The sequence below is a fragment of the Amia ocellicauda genome, chromosome 5 (genome assembly GCF_036373705.1).
Source record: "Amia ocellicauda isolate fAmiCal2 chromosome 5, fAmiCal2.hap1, whole genome shotgun sequence".
Lineage (NCBI taxonomy): Eukaryota > Metazoa > Chordata > Actinopteri > Amiiformes > Amiidae > Amia > Amia ocellicauda.
This window is the reverse complement of record NC_089854.1, coordinates 7623145-7645704: the sequence shown is the minus strand read 5'-3', so window position 1 is coordinate 7645704 and position 22560 is coordinate 7623145. Positions and strand designations below refer to the sequence as shown.

The 22560-nt window shown below is 41.0% G+C and overlaps 1 protein-coding gene across 3 annotated transcripts in view; it reads left to right on the top strand.

The window, feature by feature from the left end:
- pacsin1b (protein kinase C and casein kinase substrate in neurons 1b) overlaps positions 1–22560 on the top strand; it is a 65677-nt gene that overhangs the window by 3508 nt on the left and 39609 nt on the right. Inside the window, exons 1-2 of one of the 3 annotated variants that reach the window (XM_066703544.1) lie at positions 17234–17373; positions 18785–18867. The exons of 1 other annotated variant lie outside the window; for it this stretch is intronic. The gene's annotated coding sequence lies outside the window, so the exon portion shown is untranslated. Of the gene's footprint in view, positions 1–17233; positions 17374–18784; positions 18868–22560 lie in introns of those variants that run through there. One more of the 3 variants, XM_066703545.1, reaches the window with a different exon arrangement.

The following is a 22560-nucleotide window of genomic DNA, read 5'->3' as shown; positions in this document are numbered from 1 at the left end:
TTGGCTCTCTCAGTTGAGCCCTGAATGAAGTACACATTTTAACCCACATGGCAGTCTAAAGTTATCAGCCAAGTATTTGATGGTAGCTTTTAGTTTGCCAGGTGCTTCTTGCTTCTAGTGCTTATAATTATTTGCTTGACACTGATGGATCCCTACCTTTCATTTCTGCTAACTTGCAAAAGGATGCAGGGAAATTAATCTGAGCAACATGCAAGATATTTAATCAATTTAGTCTTCAGAGTTGCATTGCAATGCATGTGTTTGTGGTGGAAGGTCTTAAAGAGTGGTTTTCAACCCTGGTCCTGTGACCCCACTGTCCAACTTGTTTTTACTCTAGCTCAGCCCTCAATTGCTTAACTGAACCCTTAACTGAAGTAGTAATGAGGCTTTTCTGAGCTCTTTTAATAGTTGCAGAAATATAAAATCAAGGCACTTAAACTTTAAGGTTCAATTAAACTGGACAGTGGGACCCTAGGACCAGGGTTGGAGATAGAACCCCTTGGTTAGGAGAGAGAAGTCCAACACCTAATGGAAGTGTTCTTTAAGGGGGTGATTTGAAGGTAAAAGTGGTAATGCTTGTTCAAAAGGCAAAAAAAACCCCAAAAAAACGTGAGCCATCTAAACATTCTCATTCTCTAAGAGTTCATCAGGTCACAAACATCAACCACTTGTTTCTTGCAATAAAATAAAGAAAAAATGGATAACATGCCACAGGTTAACAACCAGTCCAGTCAAACCCTAAGAGAGATCAGGATAAATGAGGAGGAGGTACTAAAGGGACTAGCAGAATTAAAAACAAACAAATCACCTGGGCCAGATGGGATATTTCCAACAGTACTTAAAGAAATGAGGGAAATTATTTATAGGTCGCTAACTCAAATATTCCAAAAGACACTTAGAACAGGGGATGTGCCAACTGACTGGAAGACAGCAAATGTCAAACCAATCCACAAGAAAGGGGACAAAACTGAGCCAGGAAATTACAGACCAATCAGTCTCACCTGCATCACCTGTAAAATGTTAGAAAAAATGATTAGACAGAAAATAGAGGAGCATCTTAATGAAAACCATATTCTTGGAGATACCATATACTGAGAGACTGAGGGACCTGAACCTTTTCACCCTGGAACAGAGGAGACTACGTGGGGACTTGATCCAAGTCTTCAAAATCATGAAAGGCATCGACCACAACCAGAGGAGCTTTTCCAGATCAGCAGGGACACACGCACCCGGGGACACAAATGGAAATTGGGCTTCAAGGCATTCAAAACGGAAAACAGGAGACACTTCCTCACACAGAGAGGCGTCACAATCTGAACAAACTCCCCAGCGATGTGGTAAAAATTGAAAATTTGGGAACATTCAAAAACAGACTGGATAGGATCCTTGGATCACTTAGATATTAATGGATACTAAATGAGCATGATGGGGCGAATGGCCTCCTCTTGATTGTAAACTTTATGTGCTTTTTATGTTCTTACGAATGATAGGTCCAGAACTGTGAGAGAGAAGCACTTTATTACTCCAGCAGCTTTGGGTGTATGAAAGAAACAAATAACTGGCAAATGATGCTTTACCTCATGCACCGACCTCCAAAAGGATTCAGTCCCTGCATTGCAAATTGACAGCTGAGGATTTGCCTGGTTGTGGGTGCTGTGTTTTTACACTTGAGCGCTGTCCAAGGTTCTGAACTGGACTACATTTATCAACAGCAAGGAGTGCAGGGCTCTTACGAAATATTGCAGCATTAGCAACAACACTGGAGGGTAATCTAATAAAAGGGTAACCAAATAAATAGAGCCAGCGATACTGTGTCTTTTGCTTGTGTGAACTACACCTAGACTGTTTCACCACCAACGTCCCCAACAGCTTTTTTTCAGCATCTATTTTATGCCCAGAAGAGCTTTTTCATAGTGGAATCTGGACATCATATTGAGAAGCTGCAATAGATACTTCAATAGGGGAGAGTTAGTGACAGGGCCTAAGACTAACCTTTTGATAAGCCACTCTAGAACATGGTTGGAAAAAAATTACTGGCCACTCAGACATATTACCAGGCAAAGTGTTTGTTGACAATACATTGAAAACATTTGCATTGGCGCACACATGTTTAAATCGTAATTTATTATAACAATATCAGTCATATAACTGTTCAGCTAACTACTGCAGTCTGCTTTTGAGATATGCTTTCCCATTTCACAAAGGAGTGCACGAAAAGTGCCCAACAAATTGAATTCAGCACTCTTGTCTTATTGAACCGTGTACAGGGCTGTTTCTTTATTTCACATGCAGGGTCTTGTTATCTTGCAGGATCTTTTATTATTATCATTTAATTAGTTCTGGCAATCACTAACTCCTCTGACAGTTTTTGTGCTACACATACCAAATGTAGTACATTGATTCTACTTGATAACTAGTAGGTTGCTTGTCCTTTTTTTAATATATACTTGGTATGATCAATAACAAATTATTAATAATCGATTTACATTTCTAAAAAAAAATTGCAACTATATAACCCCACCTGAGGTTTGTGATCAAGACAGAGACGGCCAGTACTTGTGTGAATGAAGGCGTACAGTGATCATTTTAAATTCTGCTTCTATTGATGTATAATGATGTTAAAAATGTAAGCGGATTGATAGATTATATATTAAACTACATTCATTTCAAGGAATGTTGCTTGACTATGTATTGAGTGAACTTGGAGACACACAGATCGATTGTATTGATCTTTTTAGATGTATTGTGAGAAACTTTGAATCGTGTGATGAAAACAAAGCACCTTTTCTTTTCTGTTCCACTTTCACTCTTCCCATTAAAAATGAAAAGAACATGCTGAACCTTTATGGGTTGGTGTAGTACAATTCCTTATGGGAAATATGATGGTAACACTGTTTCTGGCCCTGTTTTTATATCGGAACCAGCAGTTTCTACTGACATTAAACAGCAACAAAACTAATGAAATGATCACAAATGCCTTTAATTTCAAATATAATAATATAACATATTAAATAATGGTCTTATACAGTTCCTCTGTAATGCTTATCCTCCACAGCGCAGACCTTTTTGCAATGTGTTACAGAACAACTGTCATGACTGCAAAGAGATAGTAACCCCACAGTGCCCTGTTCTCACCCTATGGTCATTGTATTTTGTGGAAGTTGAGGTCTGACTGATAGAGGGATTTCTGTATATCAATGGGGATATGCATTGTATCTTAAAAAGAGTTTGCATCATTCAGCTTTTTAAAAGTGCCTGGGTAACAACCAGCAACTTTCATCCATTTCAGATCTTGGTGTGGAATAGCCATACACTATAGTTCCTATTCTAAAAAGCAGTCATAATTGTAAAGATCATTTAATGGCGTCACTCACAACATCTGTCCAGGTGCAGTTTGAGCTTCAGTTCTTCTTTAGTTCTCTGCTGTTTGCTTTGCTATTTAATTAGTGATTTTAGACTATTCCAGAGATTATTCCAGCTCCTGAAGTGATCTAAAGCAGGGGTGGCCAGCTCTATTCCTGGAAGTTTAAAATCCTGCAGGTTTTACAGGTGTCTCTAAATTATTAAATTATCAAAAAAACATGTTTTTTCCATTTAAAAAATAGATTTTCTCTGAAGTACTGTAGCTGTGATGTGACACGTGGCAATCTAAGCGGACATGAAAAGAGTACCACAAAAAACATGTAACAGGCTCATGAATATAAAGAACTGAATGACAGGAAAGTGCTGCACATTTGAAGGCAACCCTGTAGGAGGGAAGTGTAACAGGGTAAGTGACTGAAAGAAGTAGGCATCTGTTTGTAGGTGTTTTAAAGGCAGTTTCAAAGGTAATTACCAGTGTGTGAAGATACAGCTCCTACCCACTTAATTGAAAATTTCTTGTCTTGCGAAACAATGGCATCAATCGTCATCACTCCAACAAAGGAATAGGTCGGCACCTCGTTTACTCGTGCTAAAAATCACAGGGGCACCCTAAGTTAACCGTCTGAGCTCCTGGGGGAATGAAGCCGAAAAAACACCCAGTGCTGTGTGTTGGGTCATTTCTGCGTGTTTATCTCAGCTCACTGCTGTCAATCAAAGCTGTGTTTGAACTTGGCATAGTCTCTGGAGGGGAGCGTCAATGTTTTTGCAGGCTAGCAGTAGTTGAACACTGCTAAGCATGTGCAGGAGGTTGTCTGGGATGATGTAAAGCTTGTAATAATGTGCAGAGTCAATAGGGACGGCATTTACTGAGTCTGCAATAAAAAGAGCTATCTAAGGACCAAGCACAGTGTTTGCTTTCCTTGGAATTGGAGCTTATTCCACTGAATCTCTTACTCACAGTGGAAAGTGTAGCCCCCTATTTGAGCCCAAACGTGTTAGATAAAATGTATTTTTCTTGTGAATTGACATAATTCCAGCCTATTCAACATGTTCCCATCAAGCTGTGCTTAAAATACCCAATTTTAATAGTGCACCCGCCGAATCTTCTTCCTTTGTATGATGAAATGTTGCATCTTCCACATGGTTGTGAATGGACAGTGCCCAGTTAAAAGAAAAAAAAAAAAAAAAAGTCTTTCAGTCTTTGTTTTAGATCAGTGTAGACAGCCAACTGCCACAGACAGCATCTGTCAGTTCGGTGATAATGGCAGTTGTGAATGAGAATGACAAGCACCCAGTTAATTTTCAAAAAGGTGGATTGTTGCTTTACTAGCCCTCACGTGATCCCAGAGATGAGCAGTGAATGATCAGGGGGAGGTGATTTCAAATGTAACGGCAGCAACAGAGGGGAAAGGCCAGAGTGGATCAATCCCACAGTCAGAGTATAACCAGTTTTAATCCGTGCCTTTTCCTGAAAATGCACTTGTCTCATGATTAACAGCTTTCCTTGACTTTGAATCCCTCCGCAATTACAGTGAGGTTAATTTAATGGATCTTCACTGTGCAGACAGCACGTTGTACAGAAGGACACTTATAGTAGATCCTCTGAGAAGTCGCATCCTTTGCCCAAAGCAATTTCTTTTCCACACTCATTTTGTGCCAGAACATCTTTTCATTAAAAATATCTCACTGAGGAGAGTGGATGAAATTCATGAAGCCCTTTTAATCTTCCATGTCATTATGACCGTTTATTGCTTTTTTTTTTTTTTTTTTGCTGGAAGGAAAAGAAGCAGTGAGTGAAGTGACTTGAAACCAACAACAACAGGACCAGAATGATGGAGTGTTCTCCAAGGGGTTCATTCTTGATTTGTAGCACAACAGGACATTTCACAAGTCAAGGTGATGGTTATGGTTGGTTAAACACAACAAGGTGCTTTTATCTTAGAATCTTTCTGTGGCTTTGATGGCCTTTTTTGTGTGTTTGTTTGTGTGTTTGTTTTCAGAGTGAGCTTCACCCAAATACTTGCAGTTGTCGGAACGGAGAACAGAGGTTGGTGAAATGAAAGGAAACAGAAAAATGTTCTCTCCTCCAGGACAGACTGCAGGCATATTTGGAGAGGTGTTTGATGTCTTGCAGCTTCCCTCTGATCTCTGCTTGTGACATTGCATGGTGCGATGGGAATAGGAGTCTGACATTGGGCACGCAGCCCCTCACAGACACGTGCGCTGCATTCTGAATGCTCCACCTCTGTGTGGGAAACATTGCTGTCACATCTTCCAATTAAAACAGTATATTGTCTTTTAATGTGTTGATTGGCTTTAAATTACTCCAGGGAGTGTTGCTGCAAATCATTTCAGCCAGCTGAGAGCGTTAGACTGTTTCCACATTTTGAGGCTATCAGGATTAGGATGAATTGTTTGTTCTCCCATTTCCAAACTGTTTCAGTCTTGATGGGTGATTTGAATATGTTTGTCAGAGGTGGAAAGAGTACTGAAAATGTACTAAGTTAATTTCATCAAAGCATTGTCACATGATCTCCAAGCAAACACTAACTCTATATATATACAGACAGGTGACAAATTAAAGGAAAACCCAACATAAAGTGTCTCAGTAAGGCCACCAGAGCAGCTTCAATGCTCTTGGCACATATTCTACGAGTCTCTGGACTCTACTGGAGGGATGAACACCATTCTTCCAAAAGATATTCCCTCATTTGGTGTTTTGATGGTGGTGGTGGAGAGCGCTGTCTGACAGGTCAACTGGGATGAGATCTGGTTACTGCGACGGCCATAGCATATGATTCACATCATTTTCACACTCATCAGACCATTCAGTGACCCTCGTGCCCTGTGGATGGGAGCATTGTCATCCTGGAAGAGACACTCCCATCAGGATAGAAATGTTTCACCATAGGATAAAGGTGATCACTCAGAATAACTATGTAATGATTTGCAGTGACCCTTCCCTCTAGGGAGACAAATGGACCCAAACCATGCCAGGAAAATGCCCCCCACAGCATAACAGAGCCTCCGGACCCCCTCACTGTAGGGGTCCAGCAGTCAGGCCTGTCCTGTTCTCTTGGTTTTGCCACACATGCCCTCGCCCACTTGTCCAGAACATGAGCCAGTTGAGCGTCTGTGTGACTGAAGCTCCTGCCTTAATGACCCCCTCTTTCAAAGTCACTTAGACCCTTTCCTCTTGCCATCTTGAACCAAAATCGAGGTCAACTGGTCCTGCTCAGCACTTGTATACATGCCACAGAGCATGATAGGATGTTAATTGCTTAATTGTATCATGCAGTAAGTACACCTGTTTGGAGGCATCTGGATTCGTTATGTTTCTCTACTCATTTATTCAGGTTTTTCCTTTAATTTGTCACCTGTCGGAATATGTATATGGCAACAGCCATTTAGAAATAATAAAAATTATAATACAAACTTTTAAATCAATAGAACCATTACTTTATTTTTACATATCTGTGCACTCTGTCCATAATAGAGAATATAAATAAATAAATAAATAAATATATTCTCAATCATGGCCAGAGTACACAGATGTATAACAATAAAGTAACTTTTCTATTGATTTAAAAGTTTGTATTATTATTATTTCTAAATGGCTGTTGCTGATATTTAAATAAATACAAATAAAATCACAATGCAAACTTACATAGAACACTGACAAATGTTGATATAACTTTATTGTTAGTTTATTGTGGGGGACATCAATGGTCAGGACAGGAGGCTGTATTTTACAGAAACATCTCTTTCCAAAAAGCAAATTGCCATTAAGTACTGGTTTGTAATTCATGATATTGTCTGATATTTCGTCAGCATTGCTGAATGATGTATTCATTGTGATTGTGTGAGTGTTCACCATTGCAGAGATCAATGCTCTTTTGAAAACGAGCGTGATGCTGCTTGGCTAAAAAGGTTGTAGCCAATATATTTTAATATAAATCAGGAATGTCAAATGTTGCGTTGTTTTACATCAAACTGTGTATACTATGTGAAAAAGGTACCCTCTAGGAGTATATCCATAGCAATACCTTTAATTATGTGTGTAATTGGCTTGTATCACGTTTTGCCCCAAAGCTCTTCAAATGTTTGCTCACTAATAACTAATTTCCACACATTTTCGATTCTGTTCAATTTTCAATTTTATTTCCTATTTTTCTTTACACATTTTTGACAAAAATCGAACAATTATTTTAACACTGCCAGCCAGGAAATAAACAATAACCGTTCATTGTCAGTAAATTAACAGTAAGGGCTTATGAAACACATTTTAATGGACTTTAAGTAGCTGCAGATTTGCATGAACAGTTTTTCTGGAGTTGTCATGATTGAATTCAAAAGGAAAGTTAGAAACTTGCTTCAATTGTGTATCAAAACAAGAGCATATACATAAACAAGAAAAAGAATAATAAAATAATAAAATAAACTTTGCACAATAAATTGGGTATGTATATATATAAGCAGACATATACAATTATAAAACATATACACTCACCTAAAGGATTATTAGGAACACCATACTAATACTGTGTTTGACCCCCTTTCGCCTTCAGAACTGCCTTAATTCTACGTGGCATTGATTCAACAAGGTGCTGAAAGCATTCTTTAGAAATGTTGGCCCATATTGATAGGATAGCATCTTGCAGTTGATGGAGATTTGTGGGATGCACATCCAGGGCACGAAGCTCCCGTTCCACCACATCCCAAAGATGCTCTATTGGGTTGAGATCTGGTGACTGTGGGGGCCAGTTTAGTACAGTGAACTCATTGTCATGTTCAAGAAACCAATTTGAAATGATTCGACCTTTGTGACATGGTGCATTATCCTGCTGGAAGTAGCCATCAGAGGATGGGTACATGGTGGTCATAAAGGGATGGACATGGTCAGAAACAATGCTCAGGTAGGCCGTGGCATTTAAACGATGCCCAATTGGCACTAAGGGGCCTAAAGTGTGCCAAGAAAACATCCCCCACACCATTACACCACCACCATCAGCCTGCACAGTGGTAACAAGGCATGATGGATCCATGTTCTCATTCTGTTTACGCCAAATTCTGACTCTACCATCTGAAAGTCTCAACAGAAATCGAGACTCATCATACCAGGCAACATTTTTCCAGTCTTCAACTGTCCAATTTTGGTGAGCTTGTGCAAATTGTAGCCTCTTTTTCCTATTTGTAGTGGAGATGAGTGGTACCCGGTGGAGTCTTCTGCTGTTGTAGCCCATCCGCCTCAAGGTTGTACGTGTTGTGGCTTCACAAATGCTTTGCTGCATACCTCGGTTGTAACGAGTGGTTATTTCAGTCAGTTGCTCTTCTATCAGCTTGAATCAGTCGGCCCATTCTCCTCTGACCTCTAGCATCAACAAGGCATTTTCGCCCACAGGACTGCCGCATACTGGATGTTTTTCCCTTTTCACACCATTCTTTGTAAACCCTAGAAATGGTTGTGCGTGAAAATCCGAGTAACTGAGCAGATTGTGAAATACTCAGACCGGCCCGTCTGGCACCAACAACCATGCCACGCTCAAAATTGCTTAAATCACCTTTCTTTCCCATTCAGACATTCAGTTTGGAGTTCAGGAGATTGTCTTGACCAGGACCACACCCCTAAATGCATTGAAGCAACTGCCATGTGATTGGTTGGTTAGATAATTGCATTAATGAGAAATTGAACAGGTGTTCCTAATAATCCTTTAGGTGAGTGTATAACCAGTTATAAAAATAGCATGAAACTGAAACATAGCCTAGCAACGTGAAAGTGCATTGAAATGTCTCGGTCTTACAGATGCGTACATCAGTGCAGTAAATGTGCTTTTCAATACTACAGTGCTCTATAATAGAAACAGATTAAACAGATCAAGACATTGATCCAGAGACCTGGGTTTGCAAAGTAATCAAGACTTAATTCCAAAGAAAGCTGATCAGTGGATAGACAGATGAGAGCTATAGCAGGTGCAAATTTGCTAAATACAATTATAATGACAATAATTTATGATGTGTAGAGAATCACATGTTTCAGCAATCAACACGATTATAACTAACGATTAATGTTATTACAAAGCCCAGATTGTCGCCTATATTATATTCAATACAGCGTACCGCATAAACTGCAGGTCCGGCAGCTGGAGAAGAAAGTGTTTATAACTTATTCATTTTGAGGATTTTATAGCTGGAACGCAGTCTAGGTATTTAATTAAAATATTGAGCAGCATAAAAACTGATAAGCGCTATGAATGCAGAGATATTAACTGTCTGCTGTTGTTTTGTTTTTGCTGATACTTGAATAAATAAATCCTGACCCCGTCTTTAAATTCAATGGTCGAAATCAAACACTTGTTTCGATCCATCTTTGATTTGAATTAAAAAATGTACACCTCTACTCACTAATACTAGCACTAGATAGTTAATTTTCCTTAGCTACTGCTGCTGGACTGGAGGACTGACTTCAAATCTTTGATTAATGGACTGACCAACTGTAACCATCACGACACACAATGTGATTGGCCTGTTGAGTGTGCTTGAAATTCGAATGTATTGTTCCTTAATGTATTGGTCTATTTGTCTGTCTATCACCCACATTTTCTTTCCAAAATGTGTACTCTTTATGGAATGTCTTTATAAAAGTAGCAAAGTACAATACTTCACTCAGAAAATACTTAAGTAAAAGTAAATTTTTCCAAATTTGAAAAAAAGTACAGGAAAAAGCTACTCAATTACAGGAATGAGAGTAGTTGTAATTCGTTACTTTCCAGCCCTGGCTACATGCCAGTGTTGACATGTTATGGTACTAATGTTTTACAGTTGGACTTTGTGTCTGAGTGTATTGGTGTTTTTCTCTCAATGGGGTCTCTGTCTAGATTTATAGGAGATTTGCCCTTTGATGTGCTGTGGTCTGCCAGTTTCTAACTGGATTGCCTTCGAGGGAATGGGGAAAGGAAAACATCTGTTTGTGACAGACTCCCCTACAGTTTAAGGAAATCCAGGAAACCATTTGCATCTGATGGCTGTTCAGTTTTAATTCGATTATTCACAAGCTCTCGAATATAATCAAACAATTTTACACACATTAACTGACATTTTGATTTACTTAATTATGATTTACTTGATTAAGTTAATTCTCTAATGTGCTTCCATATTGAAATGGAAGAAACAGTCTTCTCTGACTTTGCCCATCAAGCTAAATGTTTTTCCATGCAGCAAAATCACAAACAGCTATAGCCGAGCATACATTCTGTTTTAAAACTGTACTATTCTGTGGGATACTTATACAGTCTTAAGCTTTTTATGTTGTGCAGTGAAATATGGATCCTTAGTGTGGCTTTGCTTTATAGATTCCCAGGAAAAGCCTGAACTTCAATCTGTGTTCCAAATTGGAGGACTTGTCTCGACCGGAGGGACTCTACCTGTAAACAATTTAATGTTAATTGAGTTTTCTCTTCACATGTGATCTGAATTACAGAATACAGGTCATTGAGAAGTCAGGTGAATTTACGCAAAATGTTTGCCAGGAAAAACATGAACTTCATGTTCCCAATTTATTGCTGAGCTAAATGCTATTTCTCGGCCATCCTCTGCTTCAACCATAAACTGGTGTCAGGTTATGCCAATGCAGCTGCTTATTAACAAAGCCTGTGATATATGAATCCCTTTTGCTGTTGGTATTGGAAAACCAATTTTGGTGGGTGAAAACCGTTGCCCTTGGGTGCAACTTCAGGACAAACCTTTGCATGCAGTTATTGACTTACATTGAGGGAGGTCTCTTCGGGTTGTAGTGAGGATAAATGCCTGGTAAATTGGGGGTTAGGGGATCACACCTGTCCTGCTCTTCACTTCCTTTCTGTCTCTGTATTACTGTGGATAATGAGATCCGATTCTGATCTTTTTCTGACAGTGTATCGAACAGCAGACTCACTCAGCTTAAATTTAAAATACAATCTGACTGAATTCAGACACTTTATTTCTCTTTTGGTTTCTTCTGTTTTTTTATCCCCCACCTGCAAAAAAAGACAGAAACACAAACCCTTCTTGCTAAGGGAACACAATATCTGGCACACCAGGTCCACTCGATTATATAAAGCGTCATCTGTCAGCCCCCTTCCCCCATCATTACATCCGCTGAGCAATGAAACCCAAGGAGACGCTGCCCTTTAAAGGAGGCCTGCCAATTAAAACCAAGAGACTAGAAAGTCCTCTCTCATCCTTTTTTAATGTAATTTTTTCAAGGGATGCAGTTGGCATTGATTCACGGCTGGTCAATAGATATTGAGCTCCGTGTAACCGGAGTCTGTGAAAGACTGCTAACGCCAGAAGAAAGCCAATGCTGTCCATTATGAAGGTGCCAAGGATGTTTTCATGGTCATTTGAAAATGCAGCATCTTTAGGCACATGCTGTCAGACTGGACTGGTGCTCTTAGTGTCCAACAAGGACGTGCAACAATCTATTGTAGTGTTCAAGACTTTTTCTGTCACTTAATGTACAAATTCAAGTCTTCTTTTCCCCCGGGTCTCAGTCTGTTGAAAGATTGAAAGACGCCGATCTGTCAGAGTGAAGTGCAAACTAATGTGATGGTTTTCCTTATTTGGCATGACTTGCAGTTTATTCTAGAGCTTTCTAAGCCGGTATGATGTATATGTGTGTGAAGAAGGCTGAGCAACAGTACTGGCCTTGTTCTGTACTGTTCTCTTGCCTTCTGGATGACCTGACCTGACTTGACCTGACCTGTCCTGGGAGACTCTCTGCTGAGCGCACAGCCTTGAGTGACTGGTGCTCAGGCCTTGCAGTGAAGTGTGCCCTTCTCTTTTTATTTGATTTCCTGTATATCCATCTAGTTACGTGTCATCTACGTAGTAAAGATACGGTTTCGCCACATCTTGACCGATTCCACTGAGCCGGCACTGTGTAGGTCTCCGTTTGCGCAGTGTTTCACCAGCTAGCTTCCTTGTTTCCTTCCTTAAGATTGGCTCTGAGACGTCTCTGAGGGAACTGACATGGGTGGCGGATGATGGCATGGGATTGACACGACAAGGTTAACGGGAACATCAGAAAGTCGCATGGGAAAAGTGCCGTGAAGCTGCACAGCACCCGAGGGGTTAACGCTTGCAGCCTCTGGGATGTGGGGGAGGCCTAGGCTCCTGGGAATCGCCTGGTTGTGCTGTAGAAACAGTCTGTTAACATTTGATGGGTACCGGGAGCTTTAACATGAGCCTGTTTATTAAAAGCCTCTGCAGGAGAGAGAGCGGTGGGGGGGTTAGTCCCTAGGGGCTGATGGGGTTTGACAGATTGTGAAGGCCCTGGGGAGGTGAAGGCATCGTGTCAGAATTTTGAATGGTGGCTGGCCACCTGTCATACCGAGGAGGAGGGGTGCTATATCTAGATAAGGAGAGTGAGCAGAGTTGAATTTGATCTGGTTCAGGTCACGGAAATTGTTCAAATCGTGCCGCGATTATCTTCTGTTTATCCAGCATGCCTGTAAGAAGATTGCCACCACTATTTTATATTGTATCTTTTTTTGTTTTTTGTGCAACTTCAGCCGTTTCTCGCATTTCCTCTGCAGTCTACAGCTGCAAGTGCAGGTGTTCATAAGAGGGAAATTATTAAGAAGAGCTGATATGGACTCTAACCGAGAGCCTGTCACTTCTGTTTAGAGGCAGGAGTTAAATGCGACGCCCCATAGCAGAACCGTATGAAAACAGGTGGGTGTGCTGTTTTACTTCTCTGAGTAATTCCTGATTATAGGCCTGGGTAGGCAGGCGCCCAAGTTGTGTTGTTTATTTTCCCCCACTGAAGATTTGAGCACTCGTTCCCATTCTTGATTCTTGGAAAGCCGCCCCTGGCAGAGCTGGGGAGCCACATCCGGCACAGGGCACTCTGTACAATACCACTCTGAGGGGCTCGGCTTGTGATCTCAGCTGATATCTGTCTTCTACTGATAGCGCCTCGTTTTCAGCATTAACGCACTGCGGGAGGGCCGCTTGGCTATCACAGTCTTGTCCAGAGCCCTCCTGTTTGAAAACGAGCAGCCGCAACGCAGAGATCACACAGCTGAGGCCAAACTCCACGGACAGGAGAGAGCAGGCTCAAGCCCAACCAGAGTCTGATGTCTGGGCCTTTTGTGTCACTCAGGAAGAGCTAATGCAACCAGCTGATTGAGTGATCGAATGCCATGGTGTTCTCAGTGCATTTTGGGGAATTCTGCTGCTTCACGGGGGTGTTTATATCTCCTTGGCTTGGCTTTAAATATAACGTGAAAAACACTGGCATTGGGAATACCTTCATAACATAGAAATGGGCAATGTATTCAGCCATCAGTTTTAATATTTATTTATATGCAGTACTACTGATTTAATTATTTGTAATCTTATTTGTAAAGTTCTATTTTGATGTATGCTGCTATTGCACACGATATTGTAGTTGTACCAGGGCCAAGTATTTGTCCCATGCATTTCAATCGGCTTGATGGGGACATTGTCAGATTGAACTGGAGCTGTTTTTACTATGTGCTGTGTGGTATAGAAGCAATGTGGTGCATCTGAAAATATGTATCCAGTCAAATGACAGACACTTGTGCCAGTGTGTGTTTTGAGTGCTCCTGTTCCAGTCACACTAAGTTTCTGTCCTGCCCTTTCAAACGTTCAAACGTGTCCTGGCAGGCCTGTGGTCGTCTCCTCTGCTGTGCTAGGTCATACATACATGTGTCTTAATCAAAGGCCGTAAAAGCATGGTTGGTGAATCTGTCCAGATAGTGGATCAGTACTAATGTGAGGGGACTCCCTGTTGCAAAACTTAAATTGGTCAAGAACTTTTCAGCCGAGATGGGAGTGACCCTTGTTGCTGGGGTGTTGGCAGAGAGAGATTGATTAATCTGCATCAGTGCTTTGTATTATCTGTCACAAGCTGGTCGCTCTGTGCCTCGGTTGGTGATGGGAGGCTGGGACGGGGTTTTCTGGCACTCCCACACAGTGACCACGTCTCCAGTCCTGCCCTGGGAGCTGAGCAGTCACCGCAACACAAACCTGCAGTCCCCCAAACTAGCGCTCTGATTTATTGAAGAATTTCCCATTGCTGTTTTTTGTAGTTAACACAGTTGAAGTGTCTCTGCATGTAGCTGCAGTGTTGAGTGTGTAGAAAACACATATTGCCATTACATGTATTACATTTTGCAAATTATTACAGATTGAAAAAATGAATTAAGAAAATGCAACTTCCATTTTGGGAGGGAATAGAAGGACATTCTATAAACTGAAATATGTAATATTTTATATTCCTTTATAATTTTAATTGATTTCCTCACTACAGCACAGAGTTGAATAATAATAACTGAAATTATATTCCGGAATTGAATGTTTTTCTCCACGATTGCGGTTTTAAATGAGACGTGATTGTCAATGTGACTCTGAAGCTGACGATAATAAGCATTCTGCCTAAACAGAAGCCATGGTGGCAAAATCTGTCAACACAGAGCCGTGATATTTCCCCTCGGGGCATTGTTTTAAATTGGTCATTAAATACAGGAAATGAGCGGAGAAAGCTCAGATGTGGGTGTTGCTTTGGCACAATCTGGTAAATACAAATGCAGAAATAGTACAGAAACGATTGTGAGGATTAATTATGTGGCTGCAGTCAGGAGTGTGCTGGATAAATTACAACTGGCTGACAGCGATGCACCTGTTAGAGCCATGAAATGAGTTAGAGCACTGCTTCTCCTGGGTGAAGAAGAGGAACACTATTGCTTTCTCTCTGAATCAATTTGGCACTAGAGAGGGGAAATTAACATCCTAGCTGGCAGTTTTAAAGATGATTCAGTTAGTAATAGAATGACTCAGAATAAAATCTCTCTATGTTGATTAATCTCTGTAATATTGGGATGCACAATCCTGGACAAAACTCTGTTCATGTTATTCTAAATACAAGATGCCTTTTTGTGAGTCCTCCAGTGTGCATGTTGGCTGTTGGCAGAGTGCTAGCTGCACCCCTTCTCCTTTGATGCCTATTTTCATAAAGGTGAATCTCTGACCTTCAAAATTGGTTTATTTAATATTCTGTCCCCGTCAGACCCAAATCCTATTGAAGCTGACCTTCTCCTGTGGTAAAGGCGGGACATTTGAGGAACGTTTCCAATGAGACTTTAGCGCCTGGATCTTAAAAGCCCTTTATCAGATTCGGTATGTGTTTAAATATCAGGGGCGAATGCTACAGAATAATTCTGAGGTACTTCTAATCCTTTCTGTCTAACTATCTTGCGATATTTAGAAGCATGGAAATGTCATTTATTTCCTGTTTGCCTGGGCAGGTCACAGTTGTTTATTCACAACTTTGGGCATGGACTTTTTGGACTTTTTTTGAAGGTAATTGAATGAAGGAGTGAATTGGGACAGACTGGAATGAGAAGAAAGTAAATTAATGCATGTTTTGGTCCAGGAGATGATTACAATGAGACAGATGGTAGCAAAAATAAAGTCAAAATTCCTCCATTTAGTTATATTAATATGTACTGTGAAGCCCGGACTCTCCCGTTACTGTTACCTCTACTTTTGTCCGAAGGGAGGCAGAAAAACCAGGCTGTACTCCACGGGTTCAGGGATTAGTTGGGAAAAGTTTATTTACTTGTTTTCTTCTTCACAGTACTATTTTCTTCTCAGGTCTCCTACTGTGACCTGACAGAACCCAACCTTTACTGCGCCCACTCTTCAGGGTGGGTCCCAACAATCCCAGCTCCTAATATCTTACACTTCACAATTTACAGATCTAATAACCAAAAAAATGTGGCGCGTGGGCCAACCAAAGTTTTATACTAAATAACTACAACACAAAACACCAGCTGGTCCACTGACTACACAGTTAAAACAAACCAAACCATCAGCTCAAAACAACTTCCTTGCTACCGGCCCAACACTCTCCCTTTGTCCTCTGCCCCACCCCTATTTATATATGTCAGGTTGCTGGGGTTGATTGACCTTAATTGCTCAATCACCCCAACCACCTGCAGTCCATAAGCAGACAGGGAATGACAATTAACCCCCTCCCTGTCACCCTCCTCCTTCCCCAGTGTTCCACATCCCAGGTATTTTTTATTTTTTTTAATTTTATTTTTTTAATTAATTAATTTATTTATTTATTTATTTATTTTTTAACCTCCGCTTCTGTCACAGTACTAATTTCAGTATTGTAAATATGAAATCTGTTATAACTGTTAATTTATTGGAAAAAAACTACCAACATGTTATGTATAATTCTTCTCCTCCCCCACCTCACATTTTTAAAAACGATAGGCAAGTGGAAGGGAAAGTGCTTGTAGTGTCTTATCCATCACAGAAGTGGGAGCCTAACCCAGTGGTTGAAGGAGAAAAGAGCTGAGATCATTCCTTGCCTGCTGTGAGACCTGACCTCAATCCAACACAACTTCTGCAAAATGAGCTGATCCGGTTTAGGGAAAAGAAACCAAGTAGACACAAACACCAAAGAAAACTGGAGACGTCGTTTTCCGTCTTTCGCTTCTTTTGACCTCTGACTAGAAAGACATTCACACAAGGAATTTTGCTTTATTGGGAGAGTCCTGAAGTGCACACACGCCCAGACACAGATGCACGCACGGAGATCTTGCACACACACACACAATCGTACACACGCACACACCAATGCACACCTTCTCTGCAGCATCTCTGGTTCCTTGCAGTCTCTTTTTCTTGGCCACTCAGCAGTCTCGCAGGGCAGAACAAGGCAAGTTGATTGGCTGACTAAATCTCGTTAATCTCCAGAGCTGATCTTTGCCCCAGCTAATCTCTTGTCCTTGGAAGCAGAGAGAGAGAGAGAGAGAGAGAGAGAGAGAGAGAGAAACAGCAGGAGAGCCAGGTAGGTAGTTGGTGACAAAGACGGGGGCGGGCAGGGGAATGTGAAAGGAAATTACGCTGAAAAATAAGAGCGAACACTTGACTGAGAGGTGGAGGGACATTCGATCTGCAGCTCTTCTGGTTCTTATTTTCCTGTGGGAGGGGGTGAGTATTTGAATGGCACAGTAAAGAGATTAGGCTTTGTGATTTGTTTACATTTTTAACAATGAATTCAGATCTTGGTATCACTAGGGTGTTGGAAATCAAGACAGACACAACACAAGTTGGTCCTGACTGTTTAAAAAAATAATTAAGGTAGATTTCCGAATCCTATTTGATTGCATTGAGCCGAGAAACATCACTCTTCATTACCAGAATTTTCTCTCTAAAATTCCTGTCCTATTCTTGACTCCATGTAAATAATAAACATGCAGCACTGAAGGTACTTTTACGTCACTCAGGTTTTGAATTCTGTCTGACTCCTAAATACCAAATACCTAATTCCTATTTAAACATATCTAATGATTTGAGTTTTGCAACAAAATAATAAAATAATGCATTTATGTATTTGCTTTGGATACCAAAACATGTTTATAGCTCATAAGTGAATCTTCATCCACTACTAAAGCACAACTCCCTCTGCTTTCATTTGTTTTCATTTCCTCAGTCCCTGGTTGCATACGATTCCTTTCCCTTGCCTTGTCAGGTGTGCATTTCTCCATTCAACAGCAATACCCAGTTGGTTGCTCTGGTCTGCTCTTTCGCTCTCCACCTCTTGCATACAAAGAGGCAGGGAGGTAGTATGCGAATGATTCTAATGAAGACAGGGGAAAACGGGGAACCTTTGGCCATTTTGGCATCATTCCCCACTTTGTAACAGTGGATGGGCAGTTAAAACCTGATCAGTTGTCAGGAAGCCGAGTCTGTTCTCTCAAGTGTGATGGCTACAGCGCTGGAGAACAACAGCCATTGTCAGGCCTCACGATGACATCACTGAGTCTTGGACGGTGCCAATACGGTGGACCTTTGGGCAATAAACGTGTTCTGATCAGGGCTGTAACATCTCCTCCTTGATATATTTTATTACTTTTATTTCAAACTGACAGCTTAATTATTTTTCACCTGAATGCCACTTTTGCTTCCATATTCTCAGCTCTACTTTTGTTAAGTGGTGAACACATTTTATTACAGTTAATGTTTATAAGAATGTAGTGCTATTAAAAACTACCCTGAAACAAGTACTTTAAAGTCCTCCCACTCATTTGCCAGTTTGACCTTTTGTATGTACTATGTATAGCGTTTTTCTATATATTTTGTGCTTTTTTATATTTGATGTCTATGTATTAAATTGAATCAATCAACTATCAGCACGTTTATTTATAAAACCACTCAGATTAAATGAAGACTTATAATTCATAATGTAGGCAATGTAGAGCAATGTACTCTACATTGGAGCTGAAAAGGTTACATGTACTACATATACCTATGGTGGTGGAAAAAGCTCCCAGAACACAGTTCCCACGACAGACTGAAACAAAAACAAAGGCACTGATAAGGCCTTATTTCCTCTTCCCAGGTGACAGCTTCAAGCACATAGGGCCTCCCCGAAGAAGAGCTCTCCCTGGGGTTGATGGAAACCTGAAATCCCTCATTGAGAAGGTAAGGGCGTATTGGAGGCCTTTTAGGCCGATGTGGTCCCTGCAGCTTGCGATCCCTTTTGGCTTTTTCCTGGCAGGGGCTGTCTGGCACCTGTGGGTTTTGGCAGCAGTGCATGGCGGCAATCAATCATCCTCTTAGGTTCAGATGCACTTATACGGAGGAGCAATCCGAGTTATTAATATTTAAAGCGACAAATGCCCCAATTAAGATAGTTAAATGCACGTCAGCCACATTGCAAATATTTTATGAGGGGGATTCCGGACATGCTTGGCTCAGGGGGACTTCCCTTGCTGGGTGCCATGCTGTGGTGCTACAGGAAACCGACACATGGTCAGTACACCCCAAGCAGAGGCTTTTATCACAGACCCCCGCCATATTAACATGATAAGCCTCGACAAAAGTAGAGTCACCGAGCCCTAGGTCACAATAGAGCAGACACGGACGTATCCATGTCTGGCAACGTGTTCATTCAGAATGGTCACAACAGGTGATGAAATCGCATTTGAATAAGACGGGGCTTTTTATTGATCTCATTGATTGTGCCGAAATTCCGCATTACCGTGGAACTGAAGGTGAGATTATTGGCTCACTCGGATATTGTGCCTGAGGTGTGGGGCTTGCCAGTAGAAGCATGGTCTAATTGAGAGTTTGCCAAACTCCTAATGACATTATGAATTATAATCTCATGCCATCTGTGCTTGGAGTCACAAGGGATATCGAGTGCATCCAGTGAGAGGACCAGGAGAGCAGAAGAGTTCTGTGTGTGGTTCCTCGTTGTGCTTCGGTAGAGGCACGCCTTTCATTACTTTATTAATATTTTCAACAACAAGATTTAATTTTTTAACATTTTAGGAAAAAAAAGGCCGGTTTGCATGCCCTGTGTATAGATTGTTTTTAAAGTATGTATTTTCAGGGCCAAATGGTTGAGTTAGCATATCAACGCATTCAATCTGGTATGTGTCGGATTAGAAAAGTGCCACATTCTGGCCAGCTGTCTTTTTACGGGTCATACTTTCGGTGTCAATAAACGATTTTGTTCAAATCCGTATTGTGGATGTCTGAAATTGCACGGACATGAAATCAGAATCCTTTTCTTCACATCCTTACCTGTTTTTTTTAAATGTCAGTCCCTCACAGTCCAGTTGTCACTTTGGACTGTTACCATACTTTTCAATGCTCTTCTGTGATCTTGCAGTGTTTTACCACATTGAACTCGGAGTATAGCATGGCATTGTACACCACAGATATTTTAAGGCCAACACACTCATTGTATTCAAGAACTCATGAACTGGAAGGGGTTAACAGCAAGGAAAGTGAATAAGCTATCTGCACAACCCATCTCTCTCTCTCTCTCTCTCAGCAATCCTTCTGCCAGCTTTTTATCAGTATCACCATGTGTCAGAGCGAGAGGATTGGCCGTCAGTTAATCGGGGGCCTTGTTCCGCTGTTTCTTCCTGAGGGAGAAATTGTTTCTTATTAATGTCGGAAAAGGAGGTTTGCTGGGGAGACGAACAAAGCCTTGTGCTAACACATTAGTCTCTGGGAATAATTACGCCTTTCTGATAAGCATTTTCTTGAGCTTTGATTCCGAGGAGAAGAATCCCTTCTGTTTGAGCTGTGCTCTGTAAAAGCACATGAAGAAATATTGAAAGACCGTAGAGAGGTAAGAAACTGTGTGTTTTGCCTTAGAGATGAGCTTTGGCAGGTGGGGTTTTTAGATCACGTCTCCCAGTGTTGTCAGCATTCCTCAAGTTTAAAAAAACTAAATACAAATAATAACATTTGGAATCCATTCACACCCTTTCAATTATGGAATCTATAATGATGAATCCACTCAGTTTCACCGATATGATCTACATACACACATGAGAGACTCCAGGAACTCGCAGGAGCCCAGTTAGCTGACTTTCACCCCCCGCAGCCTTGGCATGTTTCTGGACTGCCTTGTTCACTGACTCTTGGGGGAATCCCAGTCACTGTCGTCTATGACATAACCCGGATATCTTATTATAATTTAGTGTTATGTAAGTCTTATGCATGAGGTAGGTCAGTACACTCAGGCTATCTACAAATCGTACAGCTGTTCACCACATAGACGGAGAAGCACAGTCTGCCTTAATGAGCACAGAGAGGGCCCATTTATATCAGCTACCCTTTCTTCGGGTTTAATCTCGCCGTGTATCCTGTTTGCACGTGTTTATGGTGCTTATTTGTTTGGCATTTCCGCTTGTAGTCAGAAACGGCGAGGGAATCTAATCCTCCAGGATGAGGGAGCAGAAAAGTGACAGTGTTGCATAAACAGCAGACTTCTTCCCCAGTCCGCTGTTTCCAGGCCCAATTTTGAGAATCTGTCCTCTTCTGTCTGTCAGTTTGTTGGATAGGGTTGGTGGCTGAAAGCTCATCAGAAAGGGGCATGGTAGAAGTACAGTAGGATTAACATAAAACTGATAATAAAACTCAACTATGTGTGAAACTGGTGATCTGTGATGTTAGAATCAAAATACTTCAATTATTCAGCATTTACGCAAAATATAGAATTGTAAAAGAAGCATTGAACAAATAACATAAATATCTGTTACAAATCCATTCCAGACACTCTTATTTTTAATATTTGCATTCATATATCTATATTTTCTATATTCATGTTTTGAGTCAATGCTTTACTTTCAGCAAACAAAAAACTTTTATTTTTACCATTACAAACCTAATATCACAAGGCTGTTTTGATGCATATTTGAGGATGACTTTTAATGGATGCAGTTTGGCAGGAAACTATTGAGTCGCTAATTCGGTAATAATAGCATGTTTTAACAAGCTTGTGGCCTTGAGTAACTGTAAGAGTCTGACAAGAATCTAATCAATGAGAGAGATGGTTTTAAATCAGATGTCTGACATGAATAACATAGTCTACATTGTTGTTATTGCTGTGGTGTATCTCTGGAGACAAGTATATGTATTTATACACTCTTAAATTAGTAAATACAGAAGAGGCGGTTACAAAGAGCTTTGCAGAGCGCATGCAGATCTTGCCTGTCTGTGCGTTGTGTTTTTTGTGCCGCAGGCAGGGGGACGTTGCTGGCCTAGGGGAATGGCTTTTACGGCTGAGTGCTAAGGGTAGCAGACAGCAGTTCTCTGGTCAGTCCTGATGATGCAGCAGGGGCTCTGATGTTAGCTCAGTTGCCGTCCCCCCCTCCTCAACACACACTGTCACCTCCTGGCTGGCTTACATAACCACTGCAGCACTGTGAACATGTTCCTGATTAACCCTGTTGTGTGTGTGTGTGTGTGTGTGTGTGTGTGTGTGTGTGTGTGTGTGTGTGTATGTGAGAGTGCATGGCTTCCCTGAGTGATTGTACAGCATGTCAAACATGCTCCTTCCTCTAAGCTTTTCCATTCATATTGCCATTGGAGATCCTTTTGTATGCCCCCATACCTCATTTTACAGACCCAACATAATCTAAAATGAGGATTATTCATATTCCCCTTGTTCTGTATGTGTATCTCTTTAAAAAAAAAAAACTAACAGGGTGTATAGTGTTTGATTTAGCATGTGGTAAGAAAAGACTGGCCTTACATTGTTTTAATTTCTCTGTTATATAGCAGCAGCCTACTCCACCTCAAAATGCTCATTGTGTCCAGAGTACTGTAGGCAAGCCCGTGTACAGTGTGAGTCAGTACAGGTGTTTGGCCTGT